Consider the following 19,762-nt stretch of genomic DNA (forward strand, 5'->3'; position numbering starts at 1 on the left):
TGCATTTACATACCTAACCTACTAAAAACATCACAGCTTTACCCTAGCCTATCTTAAACATGCTTGAACACTTACATTAGCCTACAGTTGAGCAAAATATGGCAAAATCTAACACGAAGCTTATTTTAAATAACATGTTGAACATTTCCTGTAATTCACTGAATACCACACTGAAGTGCATTTTCTACTGAATGTTTATCACTTTTGCACCATTGCAAAGTAAAAAAAATTTAAATCTAACCATCGTAAGTCAGGGACCAACTGTATTTTACAGATTCAAAGATGACACAGATATAGAAGGTTCTTTTTAGAGATCATCTAATATAACTTTTTATTTTGCAAATTAGGAAATTTGCTTGTCGAGATTACTGCATGTCTCATACTTCTTTTCATTTTTATTGTCGCCAATAATCCAGAAATGTTGCATCAGTTTTCATATTAGATCACAAAAAAAGAAAACATTTGATTTCCTCAGTATATATCATGACCACTGCTCTATGTTTATGGTAATAAGACAACATAAGTATACTTATTGTACACTACATACAATATGTACAATAAGGACATAAGTTCTTATTGTATACTACTTATTGCAATACTACATAATTATTGTTAAGCAAGAAATCAGCATACCTCTATCATACTATAATTGAGATTGACAGAAATCTAGAACGACACTTCATGAAATCAGAACCCCGAAAAACTTCATCTTCACAAACTCCTAGACAACACCAATTCCTAATTTATGCACAGAAGTTTAGTCTGAACCTCATGAGCAGGTTTACAACACTTTTTTCAGACCTGTAAAACATTTCATCCATCTATAAAATTTTGTCGAGCCTTTGCTTTGCAAAAGGAAAAAAGAGAATGAGTCACATATCTTCACTGAAAGAATGAGAAAAAGCAATTCCAGAATAACATCCCAAGTGACAGTCTAATACTAACTGCAGCCACAAACAAACCTGCCTATAAGTGCAACAAATAATCTTTCTGTATTGGCTTATACAAATATTTCTCCTAGTTAAAAGGCTGCTTAAGGAGTTTCACGTTAGTAAAATGGAGTAGATGATGGTGAGAGGAAAGGCGTGGTATATCAGATTCTGTATTGCAGATTAAACTTTATGTGCTATTACCATCAGAGAAATGCAAATTAAAACCACAATGAGATACCATCTCACACCAGTTAGAATGGCAATCATTAAAAAGTCAGGAAACAACAGGTGCTGGAGAGGATGTGGAGAAATAGGAACACTTTTACACTGTTGGTGGGACTGTAAACTAGTTCAACCATTGTGGAAGATAGTGTGGTGATTCCTCAAGGATCTAGAACTAGAAATACCATTTGACCCAGCCATGCCATTACTGGGGATATACCTAAAGGATTATAAATCATGCTGCTATAAAGATACATGCACACGAATGTTTACTGCGGCACTATTCACAATAGCAAAGACTTGGAACCAACCCAAATGTCCATCAGTGATAGACTGGATTAAGAAAATGTGGCACATATACACCATGGAATACTATGCAGCCATAAAAAAGGGTGAGTTCATATCCTTTGTAGGGACATGGATACAGCTGGAAACCATCATTCTGAGCAAATTATCGCAAGAAAAGAAAACCAAACACTGCATGTTCTCACTCATAGGTGGGAACTGAACAATGTGAACGCTTGGACACAGGGTGGGAAACATCACACACCGGGGCCTGATGTGAGGTGGGGGGAGGGGGGGAGGGATAGCATGAGGAGATACACCTAATGTAAATGACGAGTTAGTGGGTGCAGCACACCAACATGGGACATGTATACATATGTAACAAACCTGCACGTTGTACACATGTACCCTAGAACTTAAAGTATTTAAAATAAAATAAAATAAAATAAAAGAACCTTTATGTGCCATTAAAAGACTTCTGGAAAATCTCAAGTCAAAACTGCATACAACCTCATACTCTTTTTTTATAGAATATGTGACATTAATAATAAATTATTTAGAAAAAGGCAACGGACAGACATATCTTAAATGTTTCTCTTAATCTAACCAATTTAAGAACATAAAAATCGCAGCAGCTGCTCAAAGGGTTAATCACAAAAACTCAAAAAATTTTTGAAAACTTTTGAAAAGCCAGATAATTGGTACCCTTCTCTTCCTTTTTAAAAGATTACAGTCAGCTGGGCGTGGTGGTTCATGCCTATAATCCCAGCACTTTGGGAGGCCGAGGCAGGAGGATCACCTGAGGTCAGTAGTTCGAGACTAGTCTGGCCAAAATGCTGAAGCACCATCTCTACTAAAAACACAAAATAGCCAGGCTTGGCGGCAGGTGCCTGCAAACCCAGGTATTCAGGAGGCTGAGGCAAGAGAATCACTTGAACCCCGGAGGTGGAGGTTGCAGTGAGCCAAGATCGCGCCACTGCACTCCACCCTGGGCGAGAAAGTGAGACTCCATCTCAAAAATGTATTTAAAAAAAAAATAAAAGATTACAAAGCATGTATCTATAAGAAGCCAAAATGAGACAGAAAATTATATTTGGGAGTCTCCAAGAATCAAATGGTATCCTCTACCACGTGAACATGAATTCAGAAAAAGTATCAGGTTAAAATATTTGTTCTTTCCCCTCATTACTGACAGTGTGACTATATCACTCATCACTCAAATCAGAACATTCTAAAGTGAAAAGGGGTGATATTAATAATTATGCCAGGATAAGAGAGGTTAGGATATAAGGAATCCCTAGTTACTTTTATAAGTTTCTCTCCTCTACTAGACTGAAGGGCAGTGATATGGAGGGGTTAGATATTCATTATTGTATTTCTCACAGTAGCACATTCTCTTACACAAACTAAGAGTCAAGCAGTCAAGCCTTACATGCTGAAAAATGAAACAAATACATTGGAGAGGACTTTCACAACTACTTAGCAAAGTGTAAACACTCTGACTATTGGACAAAGACTGAGTAAGTATGGGTTTAGACTTTAAAACTCAAGAAAAGATAAGAATGGAAATTACTTATAATATCCCATTAAATATATCCTAATGTTTCCTGTATACTAAAGGACCTACAAGGGTTCAAATCCTAACAGTAAAATCTTAAGAGTCATCACTAGTAAAGAAAAAGCTTCTGAAAGTATGGTATACTCCTGGTAAATGAATAATGTGGGAATATATCTCTCTTCCAGCCTAGCAACCGATTAGTACGTAAATTGTGAAAAGAGTACACGAATTGAATGTTTTTATTTGCTTTTTAATTGTTTCATGTTTACTATATAAAACACATTTTATTATTAAATCTAAATCCTTATCCCCAAGGGGAAAAAAAAATACAGGATAGCTTTATTGTGGCTACTTCAATTCTTAAAAGAGTAAGATAACCTAATAATTGTTTCTTGCTGATCAAAATTAATGTATGCCTAGAAGATTCAAAACTGCTACAGTTTCCTGATGCTACATAAGGACCTATATTCTGTACTGCTTCTCAATAACTTCGTATCAGCATATCTAGTTTTCATTAGGACTAGTCCTGGTTGGTGGCAGAAAGCAATTGGTGTAGTTAAAATATTTATAGTTTCATTTCAGTTCCACTGTGGTTTGTTGAACAGACATAAAACCACAATCTTTATCATGTGTGTCACTTCCTGTAATTCACAACTGAACCCAATTCCACTATTCATTATATAACACACAATTTAACAAAACAAAATACCACAGATAAAGAAAACAATCAGAATCCATTTAGGTTTTTGTTTTTTTTTTTTTATTCTTTTCTCCAAGAGAGGTGTGAAAAGATCTTGAAAATCTGAAGAGGCATTTCCTAACTGCTTTTCTTTCCTGCAGCTTTACTCAATTATACATAAGTCATCACTGTCTGATAACAGGATGCAAAAAATAATAAGGATGCAGCACAAACAACCTAACTTTTTTATAGTTCTTCACACCTGAAATTTAAGAAATCAGTTAACAAATAACAAAACTGAAGGATGTGAACTTCATTTCCTATTCCACCTTCTGGTACTGCAGCTAATAAACAGGGAAATGGTCTACAGGTAGCTGGTAAAAGAAAGAGAAGAAAAGCAGAGAAAATACAACAGCCAGTTTACCAGACACGAATTACACCTTCCTGGATGCTTCTCTTTTAAATTCCCTTCATAATTCATAAGGAATATGGTCCTTCTTAAATTCATTTCTGGGATAGGCAAGAGTTTAGCTAGGATTTTTATTTTTAAACAAATTTCGACAAATATGACAGAGTTCAAGCGACAAACTTGATTTTATAAGAAATTTAATTTCCTGAATAATTTGTATTTTATAAAATCACAGATTCAACTAATACAACATTTACAATGAAATTACTTCATCCAGGTCCCAAATAATCATAAGTGATGAAGTGGAACAGTAATAAATTGGCTAAGCACCAACTGAAGATTTCACAATATTTATGCAACAAAACCCAGCAAACATCATATAGCAAACAAATTTTTAGCGTTGCACAGTTATTCCAGAAACAGGGAGTACACAATGTTTGGCTTATACAGTTTACAGACACATATCAAGTATGTACCATTTATTCATCCATTTACTTTAAAAACATTTACTGAGCTCCACTATGGTTAATTCAAGGCCATGGAGAAGTGAAGAGGTGTATCACAACTTTTGCCTTCAAGGAGCTCAATAATCAATCATGGCATGAACAAATAATACTTGTACTAAGTGAGGCAAGTAGAAAAGTGCTATGAGAAAGCACAGGGGAATAAGAGATTTCTGTATCCTGTGAAAAACGGCAGCCTTCACAGAGAAGGTGACATTGAACTAAAACTAAAATAAGGACAGGAGTTTGCTGAAAGGGAAAAAAGGAATCTCCGCATTCACAGAAGTTTAACTTACACTAGTTGAATAGCCCTTATCTGAAATGCTTAACCCCGGGAGAGTTTTGGACATTTTATTTTTTCAGGTTTTGAAATATGTGCATTACACCTACCTAGTGGGCATCCAAAATCCAAAAATCCAATTGAGAACTGAATGAGCATTTCCTTTCAGTGTTATGTTGGTGGTGAAAAAGGTCTGAATCACAAAGTGTTTTGAATTTTCGACTTTGGGACGCTCACCTTGTATTGCTTACACCTCAGTTAGCCCTGGGGTCATGCCAAATGACCCAAGTTGGTCTTCTTACATTGTCTAGAATAAAAATCATCAAGACTTTTTTGTATTCCCTGGAAGAAACAAGACAGTAAATACTACCATGACTAACCAGTGACATAAAAATAAATGGGTAACTACAGGAGCAAATTATTAAAGTCCTAAAATGTAGGCAATTTACTTAAACACCAAACCTGATTCTTCATCAATAAAACAGAAATAATAAAAGCTGTCCAATCTACCTTCATAAGGTGGTTGTGAGGATCAAATATAATAACATATAGACAGTTTCTTTAGCAATAGTACAGCACAAAACAAAGCAAATAATTATTTGTTTAAACCTAACAAATCTAGATAATTCCTAATTCATGGATTCAAAAAATTAAGTGACATGTATAGATAAGATTTTACATATTTATATTAATACTATTGACAAGTTATTTTATGTTTTACTGAACCACATATGTTATGAAAGGAGACAAGAAAATGCTTGTCTAATAGAAAAAATATAAATATATAATCCTTAGGACTCTACAGCTAAGTTAAGGCTAAAATCAATTATTTGTTATAGATACCAAATTAATGCTAGACAAAATAATGATAATATTAAATTACAGAGAAAATACATTGTATTTATGAAAGCTTTCTGAAAAAATACTACACACCGCTTCAGGGATTTTCGGGAGTGTTATGGTTTTTGTTTTTGCCTTTAGAGTTATATATGTAACCTTAGACTGTAAAGCTTACAAAGGTACATACTCTCTGGACTCAATTACTTCATCAAAATGATGAGGATGGACTAAACAAAATATAAGGTTCAAACCATCTGTAAAATAATAAAAGCATTATTAAAATAAATGAACATATACAGAGATAGTTACCATCTTATAAAATAAGATATAGACTACAAAGTTTTACAGGAAATAATCTTAAAATACTTTGTGATTATTCCTCATCATTAATGAAGTCACGTGGGGATTCTGTCTGAAAAGCAGTATGAGTGGGAGGAAAAAACAGAAATTTCTCATAGCTTCCAGTTTTAGACATCTTGAACTCAGCTTAGATACAAATCATTAAGTGCAGGCGCTAAATATATTTAGAGTTTTTAAAAGTTTTAAAGGTATCCTACTGACCCTTTCAACTAACTGAATAAGAGAAAATTTGCAGCCCAGATGGTGACATTTACATCAAATAAATACCCATGAAAGAGATGCACTATTAAGTTCACTATGAAAAATTCCAGCTTCCAGCTAAAGGAAGACTTTGGTTATATAACTTACTAAATATTTCAAGAATAATTTCACTCATTGAATGAAAGGTTATTAACATTCTTCTCTAACCACTTTTTTTCTTCTATGTTTTGTGTATAGGTACAAAAAGCAGGCTATTAAACTTTAAAATAATTTCTATCTTTATGACAAAGGATTATAAAACTTTACAACAGCCACTGCACTCCAGCCTGGGTGACAGAGCGAGACTTCATCTCAAAAAACAAACAAACAAACAAACAAAAACAGTTGAGTATGTTGAAAAATAACATTGACACTAATGTGAATCCTCTTACGGCATAAATTACCTGAATAATTATATGTCATCCCAATCTCTACACTGGAAAGTGGTGCTTTTAAAAACTATTCAAGGGGTTAGACTTCTAGAATAGGAGTACAAAGAGCTTGGAGGAATCTCTTCTCCTCTCCAACACTTATTAAACTAGCAAAAATTAGCAAAGACAGTAATTCAGTCTCTAGAGATTGATCAGAGGGCTTACAATAAATTGTAAAACATTCATTCAACAAAATCATCCGAAATTCAATAATAATAGTGGGAAGCCATGGCATTCGAGATAGAGACTACCCCCATTCCCCACAACTCTGTGTTACGGAAGAGCTACTCTAGTGGGCTCATCAGTTGAGTAGCAGCTCTCATCTCCTGTAGATCCCTGGAGCAGAAGAGCTATTCCTGGCAGATTTAGCAGCTGGTGAACATCAACAGATACTGCTTCCCAAAGCTCCATGCTACAGAAGACCTGTACCAAGCAGGTAGTAGTGGCAGCCAGGCAATGCCTGTTTTGCCACTTCTGACTCCCCCTACTAGATCCAGTGTGTTGGATGGCAACATCTGTTTCTATTGTCTTCACAAACATGTATACACACAGGTCCTGCTCTGCAGGGATCCAAGTGGCACAGCTGGTGAAGAACAAGCTCTTTACGGACTGAACTGTGCCCGCCCCTCCCAAAAAAGCTGAAGTCCTAACCCCCCTCCCAAATCTTTAAATTAATCAGAGTGGACCCTAATCCAGTGTGACTGATATCCCTGTAAGAGGAGGAAAATTTGGGCATACACATATAGAGGTGAGCACAACGTAAAGACACAGACACATGAGAAGAAACGCTGCGTAAATACAAAGGCAGAGGTTGAAGCGATGCAGATACAAGCCAAGGAATGGCCAATGGTTGCTGGCAAACACCAGGCCAGGTAGGTAAGATTCTTTCCTAAAAGTTTCAGAAGGAGAATGGCCCTGCAGACAACTTGATTTTAGACTTCCAGTTCTCAGAACTGTGAGGCACTAACTTCTGCTGTTTTAAGCCACCCAGATCATTGTAATTTGTTACTGCAGCCCTAGGAAACTAATACTGTTACGAATTAGTGGAGACTAACAGCTGAGTATACCAATAGACACAGACTAGTCAAAAGCTTAACGAGAGATTGGGGATGTGGGGATGGATTAATCAAAGAGTCCAGCTAAAGCCACAATAATTCCTAGTAGTCCAGACTATACACACGTCCAAGGCCGCACCTTCTGAGGAACAACCAGAGGGATGTTCTGTGCTACAAGCCCTTGGCTGAACCAAGGCCGAACATGTAACCTTTCTGTACAGTGAACCTTCAAGACATTATGTTAACTAAAAGATGATTCTATTTTTATATGAAATGTCCAGAACAGACAAATCTATAGAGGCAAAGTAGATTAGCAGATGCCTAGGGCTGGAAGTATAGAGGAATGGGAATGATTGCTATGAAAAAATACAGGGTTTCTTTCTAGAATGAGGGTTGCACATCTCTGTGCACATACCAACTGAATTGTTCAATTTGAATGAATTGTATGGCATGTGAATTATATCTTAATAAAGTCATTACTAAGAAAGAAAACGGCTATTCAAGCCTACGACTTGCAAAGAATTAGAGTGGAGTAATACATAAGAGGAATGAAGAGCAGGGGCTACTGCTTAAGCACATCCAGTTGAGATAACAACTTGAACTCCTTCAATGGACACAGGGAAGAAGGGACTAGTATAAAGTGAAACACTGTTGAAAGAACAGTAGTACTTGCGATGGAATGTGAGAAACCAAGGGGAGAAAGATGGCTATGACAACCCCCAGCTTTCTACACGGGTACCTTTACACTGGGCACTGTAATCACTCAAGCCAAGCCTGGCTTTCCCCTGGGAACATGACTTTCACATACGGTGGCTGCAGTGGGTGTGTGACAAGTCTCCTTCTTGAAAGAAAACTACTCTCTGAGCCCACCACTGGGCAAAAACTACCAAAGCCAGCCAGATCTTAGGGATCTCAGCAATGTTCCATGACCCAGTTATCAGCCTTGCTGCCGGAGAAGAACAATCTGTAAACAAGAGGATAGTTGGGTTTTTTTTGTTTTTCTTGTTTGTTTGTTTTTTTGACATAGACTCTTGCTCTGTTGCCCAGACTGGAGTGCAGTGGTGCGATCTCCACTCACTGCAACCTCCGCCTCCCGGGTTCAAGCAAGTCTCCTGACTCAGTCTCCCAAGTAGCTGGGACTATAGGCCCGCACCACCACATCCAGCTAATTTTTTTGTATTTTTAGTAGAGATGGGGTTTCACAGTGCTGGTTAGGCTGGTCTCAAACTCCTGACCTCAAATGATCCGCCAACCTCAGCCTACCAAAATGCCAGGATTACAGGCGTGAGCCACCACGCATGGTTGAGAAGGATAGCTTTTGATCACAGGATTGTTGTAAGAATTAAATTTGTTACTACAAATAAAAGAAATCAACATAGTGTCTGACACACGATCAACACTATATAAACTATAAAATGAAAACAAAACAGTGTATTACTGAGGCTAACACACACAACATTTTCACAGAGGTAGAAGTTAAAACATTAAAGGAGATTTTGTTCATCTATAACTGTTCTCACTAAGAATGTTAAGTTTTAGAAGAACAGTCAGGTCCACTTCAGACCAAAGAGATCATCAGCAAGAGAGTAATGGATAAATTAATAAATAAATAAACACAATTCCTTTCTATTTTATAAAATCAAAAAGTTTATAAAACCAGATTTCAACCAATTTCACTTAACATGATCAATTTGGATTAATTACAATACAAATTTGGCTTACAGTTTTAAATAAGCAGTCATGGTTTGTAAATACTTTACTGCCTATAAAGTAAAAGTAAAAGACTCTTAATTCCTCTCAATTTAATGTGCACTGGCTTCTTAAACACCCAACATTCTCCTTTCTCATGAAAAGATTTTTTGACAACAGGAACACTGGAAAAGATATAATCTTAAAATAATACTCAAAATTACGTAAAGAGAAATTAATTTATAAGACAATGTATAGGCAGATTGTTATTTACACAGATACATTTCCAATTTTAACTCTTTCTTGCCTGTAAATGTTGGGAAGTGTTTGATATGGCTTGGCTGTGTCCCCACCCAAATTTCATCTTGAATGCTAACTCCCATAATTCCCACGTGTTGTGGAAGGGACCTGGTGGGAGGTACCTGAATCATGGGGGCAGTTACCCCCATACTGTTCTCGTGGGAGTGAATAAGTCTCACCAGATCTGATGTTTTTATAAGGGGTTTCCCCTTTCACTTGGCTCTCATTTTCTCCCTTGCCTGCTGCCATGTAAGACGTGTCTTTTGCCGTCTGCCATGATTGTGAGGTTTCCCCAGCCATGTGGAACTGCTGAGTTCATTAAACCTCTTTTTCTTTATAAATTACCCAGTCTTGGGTATGTCTTTATCAGTAGCGTGAAAATGGACTAATACATTGTTTCTCTAATAAACACTTTCAAGTTATAACCTATTGATGAATATATTTCTTAAAATATAAATTGATTAAATAGCAACTTTAGTGCTTATTGTATAATCTGATTTGCTACTGGCTTCCATTTAATGAAAGGTTAGCTGTGTTGCTGGTAGTCCCAGCTACTCAGGAGGCTGAGGTGGAAGAATCACTTGAGTCTGGGAGGCTGAGGCTGCAGTAAGCTGTAATCACACCACTGCACTCCAGCCTGGGTGACAGAGTAAGACCCTGTCATTCATTCATTAATAAATAAAATTTTTTAAAACCCCTGTCATAAATAAATACTTTAAAAAAAAACCATTAAACACACTAGAGAAGCTTGGAATTATCTATTAGAATCAAAAAGTAGGGAGGAAAGAAACTTGTTTTTTAAAACCTAGATAAGAGGGAGTCACAACAAGGTGGCCAAATAGAAGCCTCCACGCTGATTGTCCTCCCTACAGGAACACCAAATTTAACGACTAACTACACAAAAAAGCATCTTCGTAAGAACTAAAAATCAGGTGAGTGATCATGGTACCTGGTTTTAACTTCATTTTGCTGAAAGAGGCACTGAAAAGGGTAGGAAAGAAGGTCTTCAATTGCAGACATCACCCCCCCTGACACAGTTTGGCTGTGTCCCCACCCAACTCTCTTCTTGAATTCCCACGTGTAGTGGGAGGGACCCAGTAGGAGGTAATTGAGTCATCAGGGCAGGTCTTTCTCGTGTTTTCTCATGATAGTGAATAAGTCTCATGAGATCTGATGGTTTTACAATGAGGAGTTTCCCTGCACAAGCTCTCTCTGCCTGCTGCCATCCATGTTAAGATGTGACTTACTCCTCCTTGCCTTCCACCATTGATTGTGAGGCTTCCCAGCCATGTGGAACTGTAAGTCCCATTAACCCTTTTTCCGGTCTCGGGTATGTTGTTATCAGCAGTGTGAAAACAGACTAATACACCTACCCATCCACCAGCAGAGACTGCATGGTGCGGAGAGAGAATCTGTGCACTTGGGGGACAGAAAGCACACCAACTGTGGGCTTTGCATTGGAACTCACTGATGCCCTGTCACAGAAAAAGGCAAAGTTGGGCAGAACTCAGGTGATGCCCATGAAATGGGCACTGAGACCAGCACTAGCCACAGGGGAATTACCCATACCAGCAGCCTGGAACTTTCACAAGCTCCACCCCCACAGGCTAACGTGATTATGGGGTTCTAAATTAACTTGAAACACTGTCTAGGCCACAAGGACAACAATTCCAAGGCAAGTCCTAGTGCCGTGCTGGGCTCAGAGCCAGCAGACTTGGGGGGGCACATGACTTAGTGACACACCAGCCGTGGAGGCTAAGTGAGTGAGTGTATGCATCATGCTTACCCAACGTCAGGCAGCGTAGCTCACAGCAACAAAAGTGGCCCTTTCCTTCTTCTTGAGGAGAGGAAAGGAAACAGTAAAGAGGACTTTGACTTATACACCTTGGATACCAGCTCAGGCACAGGAGGATAGGGCACCAGAGAGAGTCCTGAGGTCCCCATTCCAGGCCCTAGTTCCCTGGATGACATTTGTAGACATACCCTGGGCCAGAAGTGAACCCACTGCCTTGAAGAGAAGGACCCAGTCCTGACAGGATTCATCACCTGCTGACTTAGAGAGTGCTTAGGCCCTAAACCATCAGCAGAAGTAGCCAAGGTAGTACATGCCGTGGGCCTTGAGTGAGACTCTGAGACGTGCTGGCATTAGGTATGGCCCAGCACATGCCCAGCTGTGGTGCCTGTGGGAGAGACTCCTTCTGCCTGAGCAAAGTAGAAGAAAGAGTAAGGGTACTTTGTCTTGTGCCTGTCCACAATGGGGAAGAGCACCACGTGGGCTCTTAAGGTACCCAATTCTAGGCCTTGGCTCTTGGACAGCATTTCTGGACCTTTCCTGGGGCAGAGGGGAGACCACTGCCCTACAGGGGAAATCTCAGGTGTGGCAGCATTCACCACAAGCCGAGTGAAGAGCCCTTGGCCATAGGTGAACACTGGAGGTAGCCTAGCAGCACTCCCTGTGGGCCTGTGGTGACAATGGACCAGGGAGAGACTCCTCTGCCTGGGGTAAGGGAGGGAAGAGTGGGAAGGACTTTGTCTTGTGGTTTGCCTTGTAGGTTTGCTGGTAGCTCAGGTGCAGTAGCACAGAGAACCAGGTAAATTTTTAAGGTTTCCACCTCCAAGCCTTAGCTCTTGGATGGCATCCACAGATGTCCAGAGACCCATACAGGACCTAAGGGAAGGCATCACCCGGAAGCCTGCCTGGTTTTGCCAACTGCTGACAGTAAAGCTCTAGGACCTTGAGCAAACACAAGCAGTAGGCAGTCAGTAGTTAAAGGGGACCCAGGATAAGACTCAGTGCTGCGCTGGCTTTAGGTCTGAGCCAGTGCATTTCCAGTGGTGGCAGCCACAAGGATGCCTGTGTCACCTCTCCACCAGCTCCAGGGTAGCTCAGCACAGACAAAATGTGCTCCATTTGTTTGGGAGAAAGTAAAAGAAGAGAACAACAGTCTCTGCCAGGTAATCCAGAGAATTCCTTCAGATCTTAACAAAGACCACCAAGATGGTACCTCCACACCTCTGCAAGAACCACACAGCATTACTGAGCTTAGGTGGTACCCTCTAATGGAAATACAGTTGCAGGGACTATGAGATGACAACACTTAAGTTCCAACAAACACCTGGAAAGCCTTCCCATAAATGACGGTTAAAAACAACCAAAGACTGCAAAAACTGCAATAAATACTTAACTCTTCAATGCCCAGATACCAATGAGCATCCACAAGCACTAAGACCATCCAGAAAAACATGACCTTACCAAATGAACTAAATGAGGCACCAGAGACCAATCTTGGAGAGGCAGAGTTACATAATGATTCATACAAAAGAATTTAAAAGTGCTGTTTTGAATAAACTCAAGCTAATACAGAAGGAATTCAGAATCCTATCAGATACATCAAAGAGACTGAAATAATTAAAAAGCATCCAGCAGAAATTCTGTAGTTGAAAAATACAACTGACATACTGAAGAATGTATCAGTCTCATAATAGAATTCACCAAGCAAAAGCAAGATTTAGTGAGCCTGAAGACAGGCTATTTGAAAATTTTCAGTTAGAGGAGACAAATGACAAAACAAAAAAAAAAAAAAAAAAAAGAGGCACACCTAGAAAATCGGCATGAACATCAAAGGTAGCCTAGCAGTACTCCCCGTGGGCCTGTGGTGGTAATGGAATGGGGACAAACTCCTCTGCCTGGGGAAGGGGAGGGGAAGAGCGGGAAGAACTTTGTCTTGTGGTTTTGATGCCAGCTCAGCTGCACCAAAATTTTCTAACACAAGATCGAGAAAATAGCCTTAAAAGGGCAAACCTAAGAACTACTGCCCATAAAGAGAGACAGGTAGAGGTAAAAAGCTTATTCAAAGGGCTAATAACAAAGAACTTCCCAAGCCTAGAGAAAAAGACTATCAATATTCAAGTACAAGAAGTTTATAGAACACCAAGCAGATTTAACCCAAAGAAGACCACCTCAAGGCTTGTAATAATCAAACTCCCAAAGGTCAAGAATAAAGAAAGGATCCTAAAAAGAGTGAGAGAAAACAAACAAGTCACATACAATGGAGCTCCACCACATCTGGCAGAAGACTTTTCAGTGGAAGTTTCACAGACCAGCATAGAGTGGCATGACATATTTAAAGTGCTGAAGGAAAAAAACTTCTACCCAGAAAAGTGTATCTGGTTAAAATATCCTTCAAACATGAAGAAGAAATAAAGACTTTCCCAAACAAAAGGTGGGGAATTTCATCAACACCAGACCTGTCCTACAACAAATGCTAAAGGAATTCTTTAATCTGAAAGAAAAGGGTATTAATGAGCAAGAAGAAATGATCTGAAGATACAAAACTCACTGGTAATAGTAAGTATACAGAAAAACAAAGAATATTACAACACCAATTGGGGTGTAACTACTCATGTCTTTAGTAGAAAGATAAAAACACGAACCCAACAAAAATAATAACTACGGCTGGCCACAGTGGCTCACACCTGTAATCCCAACACTTTAGGAGGTGGAGGTGAGAGGATCACCTGAGCCCAGGAGTGTGAGACCAGCCTGGACAACATGATGAAATCACGTACCTACAAAAAAATATAAAAATTAGCCAGGCATGGTGGTGTGCACCTTTGGTCCCAGCTACTCAGGAGGCTGAGGTGGGAGGATCACTTGAAACCAGGAAAACAAGGCCACAGTGAGCTGTAATTGTGCCACTGCACTCCAGCCTGGGTGACAAAGTAATATCCTGTATCAAAAGAAAAAAAAAGAGTAACTACAGCAACTTTTCAAGGCATAGACAGTACAATAAGATAGAAGTAAAAACAACTAAAAGTTAAAAAGCAGGGAGACCAAGTTAGAGTTATTAGTTTTCTTTTTGCTTGTTTGTTTATGCAATCCCAGTGTTAAGCTGTCACCAGTTTAATGGTTACATTATTTACAAGCCTCATGGTAACCTCAAATCAGAAAACATACCACAGATACACAAAAAATTAACAGCAAGAAATTAAAACATATCACCAGAGAAAATTGCCTTCACTAAAAGGAAAGCAGGAAGGCAGGAAAGAAGGAAGAGAAGACCACAAAACAACCAGAAAACAAGTAACGAAATGGCAGGAGCAAATCCTTACTTATCAGTAACAACACTGAATGTAAATGGACTAAATTCTCCAATCAAGAGACACAGAGTGGATGCAAGGATTAAAAAAACAAGACAGGCTGGGCACAGTGGCTCATACCTGTAATCCCAGCACTTTGGGAGGCCAAGGTGGGTGGATCACAAGGTCAAGAGATGGAGATCATCCTGGCCAACATGGTGAAATCCCGACTCTACTAAAAATACAAAAATTAGCTGGGCGTAGTGGTATGTGCCTGTAGTCCCAGCTACTCAGGAGGCTGAGGCAGGAGAATCACTTGAACCCGGGAGGTGGAGGTTGCAGTATGCTGAGATTGCACCACTGCACTCCAGCGTGGCAACAGAGCGAGACTCCGTCAAAACAAAAAACAAAAAACAAAAAACAAAAAACAAGACCCAATGATCCATTGCCTACAAGAAACATACTTTACCTACAAAGACACACAGAGACTGAAAATAAAAGGATAGAAAAAAATATTCCATGCAAATGGAAACCAAAAAACAGCAGGAGTAGCTATAATCAGACAAAATAGATTTCAAGACAAAAACTGTAAGAAAAAACAAAGAAGGTCACTATATAACAATAAAAGGGTCAATTCAGCAAGATGATGTAACAGATCATCCAGACAGAAAATCAACAAAGAAATATCAGACTTAATCTGCACTATAGGCCAAATGGATCTACTAGATATCTACAGAACATTTCACCCAACGGCGGCAGAATACGCTGTGTACTCCTCAGCACATGAATCATTCCCAAGGATAGAACATATGTAACACCAAAAAACAATTCTCGAAACATTTCCCACCAACAAAGAAATAATATCAGGTATCTCCTCTGATGACGATGGAGTAAAACTAGAAATCAGTAATGTGGAATTTTCAAAACTATATAAACACATGGAAATTAAACAATATACTCCTGAATGACCAGTGGGTCAATGAAGAAATTAAGAACAAAGTTGAAAACTTTCTTGAAACAAATGATAATGAAAACACAACACAGCAAAACCTATGGGATATAGCAAGAGCAGTACTTTTTTGCCTACGTCAAAAAAGAAAAAAACTCAAATAAGCAACCCAAGGATGCATCTTAACTATGAAAGCAAGAGCAAACCAAGCCCAAATTTAGAAGAAATTATAAAGATCAGAGCAGAAATAAATGAAATCAAAACAAAAGAAACAATACAAAAGATCAACAAAACAAATGAACTCAGGGAGAGAGAATGCAGAAGGATGGTTACCAGAGGCTGGGAAGGGTAGGGGACAAATGGGGAAACGTGGGGATGGTTAATGGATTAAAAAATTTAAAAATCTAGTATTTTATAGCAATCAGGCTGGGTTATAGTCAATAATAATTTAATTGCACATGTAAAAATAACTAAAGGAGTATAACTGGATTGTTTGTAACACAAATCTAAATGCTTGTGGGAATGAATACATTCACCCTGATATGATTATTATGCATTGTATACCTGTATCAAAATATCTCATGTATTAGTCTGTTCTCACATTGCTATAAAGAAATAGTCGAGGCTGGGTAATTTATAAAGAAAAGAGGTTTAATTAGCTCACGGTTCTGCAGGCTATACAGGGAGCATAGCAGCTTCTTCTTTTGGGGAGGCCTCAGGAAGCTTCCAATCATGGCAGAAGGCAAAGAGGCAGCAGGCAACTCACACGGTAGGAGCAAGACAGGAGGGAGATGCTACATACTTTTAAACAACCAGATCTGGCAAGAACCCACTCACTATCATGAGGACTAAACCATTCACGAGATAGTACTCACTATTATGGTACTAAACCATTCACGAGAAACCACTCCCCATGATCCAATCAACTCCCACCAGGCCCCACCTCCAACACTGGGGATTACAATTCAACATGAGATTCGGTGGAGACACAGATCCAAAGCATATCAAGGAGTATAACTGGACTGTTTGTAACACAAAGGATAAATGCTTGAAGGCATGGATACCACATTTACCCTGATGTGATTACTATACAGTGTAGGCCTGTGTCAAAATATCTCCTGTATCCCATAAATATATACATCTACTATGTACCCACGATTTAAAAAAATTTAAATAAATACAAACTAAAAACTAGATAAATTCTAATTGTTTCAACTATATCTAAGTTCTTTTCCAAAGGCATACCATATTAGCACTGGAAATGATTTAGTTCAATTCATTTTTTTTCCCAGATTAAGAAACTAAAGTACAGAGAATGCAAGCAACTGACCAAGGTTGTACAAGGAGCCACTGGCAACCCAAATCTCTCTGATTACACTAATGGTTCTTCATATCTTATTAACCACTTACAGTAGACAGCTACACGCTCTCCTATTAAGAATCATGCTACATAGTCTAGGAATAATGACAACCTTATTATCTTATCCTTACTGATGTTTCACACAGCTCTGCTTTCACACTCATGCATCGACTGATGTTATCTTTTATGTGTATGAGTATGCATGTATGCATGTACTTTTATAGAGACAAGGGTGCCTTGTTTTATTGCCCAGGCTGGTCTTGAACTCCAGGGCTCAACTGATCCTCCTGCCTCAATCTCCCAAGTCCTTGACATTACAGGTACAAGCCACAATGCCCGGCTCAAGGTTATCCTTTAACTTGAATCCTTCAACTTCTTCCTCTGCCTTGGCCAAAGAATCTCGTCTCTTTCCTTTTCATTTCCCATTCTTCTCCAATAGCTTTTCCACACTGCAGTAAACCTGGTAATATCTTTTCCCTCTCTACTTCAGTCTAAACATGTAACAATAACAAACAAGAAATTAGAGGGTTTGGGGATGTGTTTAGTGAGTCTGATTATAAATCTTCTGAATTTGAAAAGACGGTAAGACATCCAACTCAAAAATACCCCAAATTAGCAGCATTCTTGTTTAAAAAAAAAAAAAAAAAAAGATGCCTTTTGTACATAATGCTTTTATATCACTTTCTCATTGCATTTTGGTATTTAATTGGTAACTCTAATTCAGTGTTAGACAATAATAGTTACCAATGTAACTGTAGTCTCAAGTTACCTGTGAAACTTAGTATCTGGAAAGGAAAGGTGTTATATTATGGTGATTTTTAAATATATCCATGAATTCTTCGATATCTCTCCCTTCAAAAAGCAGAGTCTAATCTCGGTCTGTTGAACATGGGCCTTAGTGATTTCCTTCTGATAAAAAGAATGTGACAGAAATGATGCTATGTGACTTTTGAGAGTATTCTTTTTAGATAGCTTTTGTGACTCCCCCTCCTCCTTTCCTTTTCTCTTCCCCTCCATCTTCCTCCACCTTCCTCTAGACTGTTTGCTCTGGTGGAAGCCAACCACCACGTCACGAGGGCAGCCGAGTAACCTGTGGAGAGATCTATACAGGGAAGAAATGAGACCTCCTGCCAACAACCAGCATCAACTTGGCAGGTACATGACTGAGCTAACTTGAAAATAGTTCCTCCAGCCCCAGTCAAGCCTTCAAATGACTAAAGACTCTACTAAGCAGACATCTTTTTCCCCCAGCTTTGAGGTAATACTGACGAAAATTATATATATATTCAAGATGCACACGATGCTCTGACATACAGTATACAATGTGAAAGACATCAGGAGACATCTTGGTAACAACCTCATGAGACCTCAAGCCAGAACAGCCTGTGCCTGAATTCCTACCCAACAAAACTATGAGATAATAAAGGTTTAGGTCAATACACTTTGGAGTAATTTGTTATGCTGCAATAAATAACTGAAGAAAGATACATTTCTTCACCATTATAGCCCCAGCCCCAGCTGATGATGTAGTTGCCAATGAATGAATGAGGTATTTGAAATATCTAGCACCTGAGCTATTATGTTATATGAACTATGTTCACTACCCTCAGTGTTATGGTTAATATTAGGTGTAAACTTGACTGGACTGAGGGATGTTTAGATGGCTGCTGAAGTACTGTTTCCGGGAGTGTCTGTGAGGATGTTTCCAGAGAAGAAGACAACTCCAGTTGAGGCCTGGAGTTCGAGACAAGGCACCCCTGTGAGTCAGTGGACCGAGAGAGGAAGACCTGCCCTCAAAGTGGGCAGGGTCTAGAACAAAGTGGCCAGGAAGTAGAACAGTTGCCCATGCCAACTGGCTGTGCGCACAGAAAGCAGACAGGAGGAGGATATCCAGTTTGCTTGCTCTTCTTTTTACTTCCTCTCTCTCTCTTCTGGAACAGTACATCTTTTCCTCTACTTGTGCTTGGACATCAGACTCTAGGTTCTTCAGCCTTCAGACTGTGGGACTTGCACCAGCAGCCTCTTGGGGGCTTTCAGGTCTTCAGCCTCAGACTGAGAGAGCTGCACTGTCAGCTTACCCAGTTTTGAGGCTTCCAGACTTAGACAGAGCCATGCTACTGGCTTCTATCATTCTCCAGCTTGCAGATGGCCTATGGCGGGGCTTCACTAGGTAATAGCATGAACCAATTCTCCCTAATACATTCTCTTTTGTATATACGTCTTATTGGTTCTGTTCCTCTGGAGAACCCTAACTAATAATACACTCAGCCAATCTGGTGAGCGATCCAAATCATAGCAAATTTTGAGACTAACAGATGTCAAGTGTCTAATAAGAATACCTATCTTTAAATGACAAAAACTAAACTTTTAAAATTACAAGACACGGTAAACAATTTTATAATGATTACCAATGACAGCAAAACTGTTTTCATTACCTTAATGTTTATTTGTGTAAAAATAATATCCTCCTCTTTGTGTAAATTCATCTTGAATTTTAGTGTTAATTCACTACAGTATGTAATGGATTCTTCACATTGAAAGATAATCATGGTAATATGAATAAAGCACAGGCAACGAGAAAATAATGGGAG

At 38.9% G+C, this 19,762-nt stretch overlaps 1 protein-coding gene and 1 long non-coding RNA gene across 4 annotated transcripts in view; both read right to left on the bottom strand.

Annotated features, from left to right (window-relative positions):
* Nucleotides 1–13,371, bottom strand: part of LOC144339503 (uncharacterized) — a 53,933-nt gene extending 40,562 nt beyond the window's left edge. Inside the window, exon 1 of the long non-coding RNA XR_013414512.1 lies at nucleotides 5,106–13,371. This is a non-coding gene — a long non-coding RNA (uncharacterized LOC144339503). The remainder of the gene's footprint in view (nucleotides 1–5,105) is intronic.
* The window catches only part of UBE2E2 (ubiquitin conjugating enzyme E2 E2), a 388,749-nt gene that overhangs the window by 273,198 nt on the left and 95,789 nt on the right, over nucleotides 1–19,762 (bottom strand).

This window comes from Macaca mulatta, chromosome 2, assembly GCF_049350105.2.
Source record: "Macaca mulatta isolate MMU2019108-1 chromosome 2, T2T-MMU8v2.0, whole genome shotgun sequence".
Lineage (NCBI taxonomy): Eukaryota > Metazoa > Chordata > Mammalia > Primates > Cercopithecidae > Macaca > Macaca mulatta.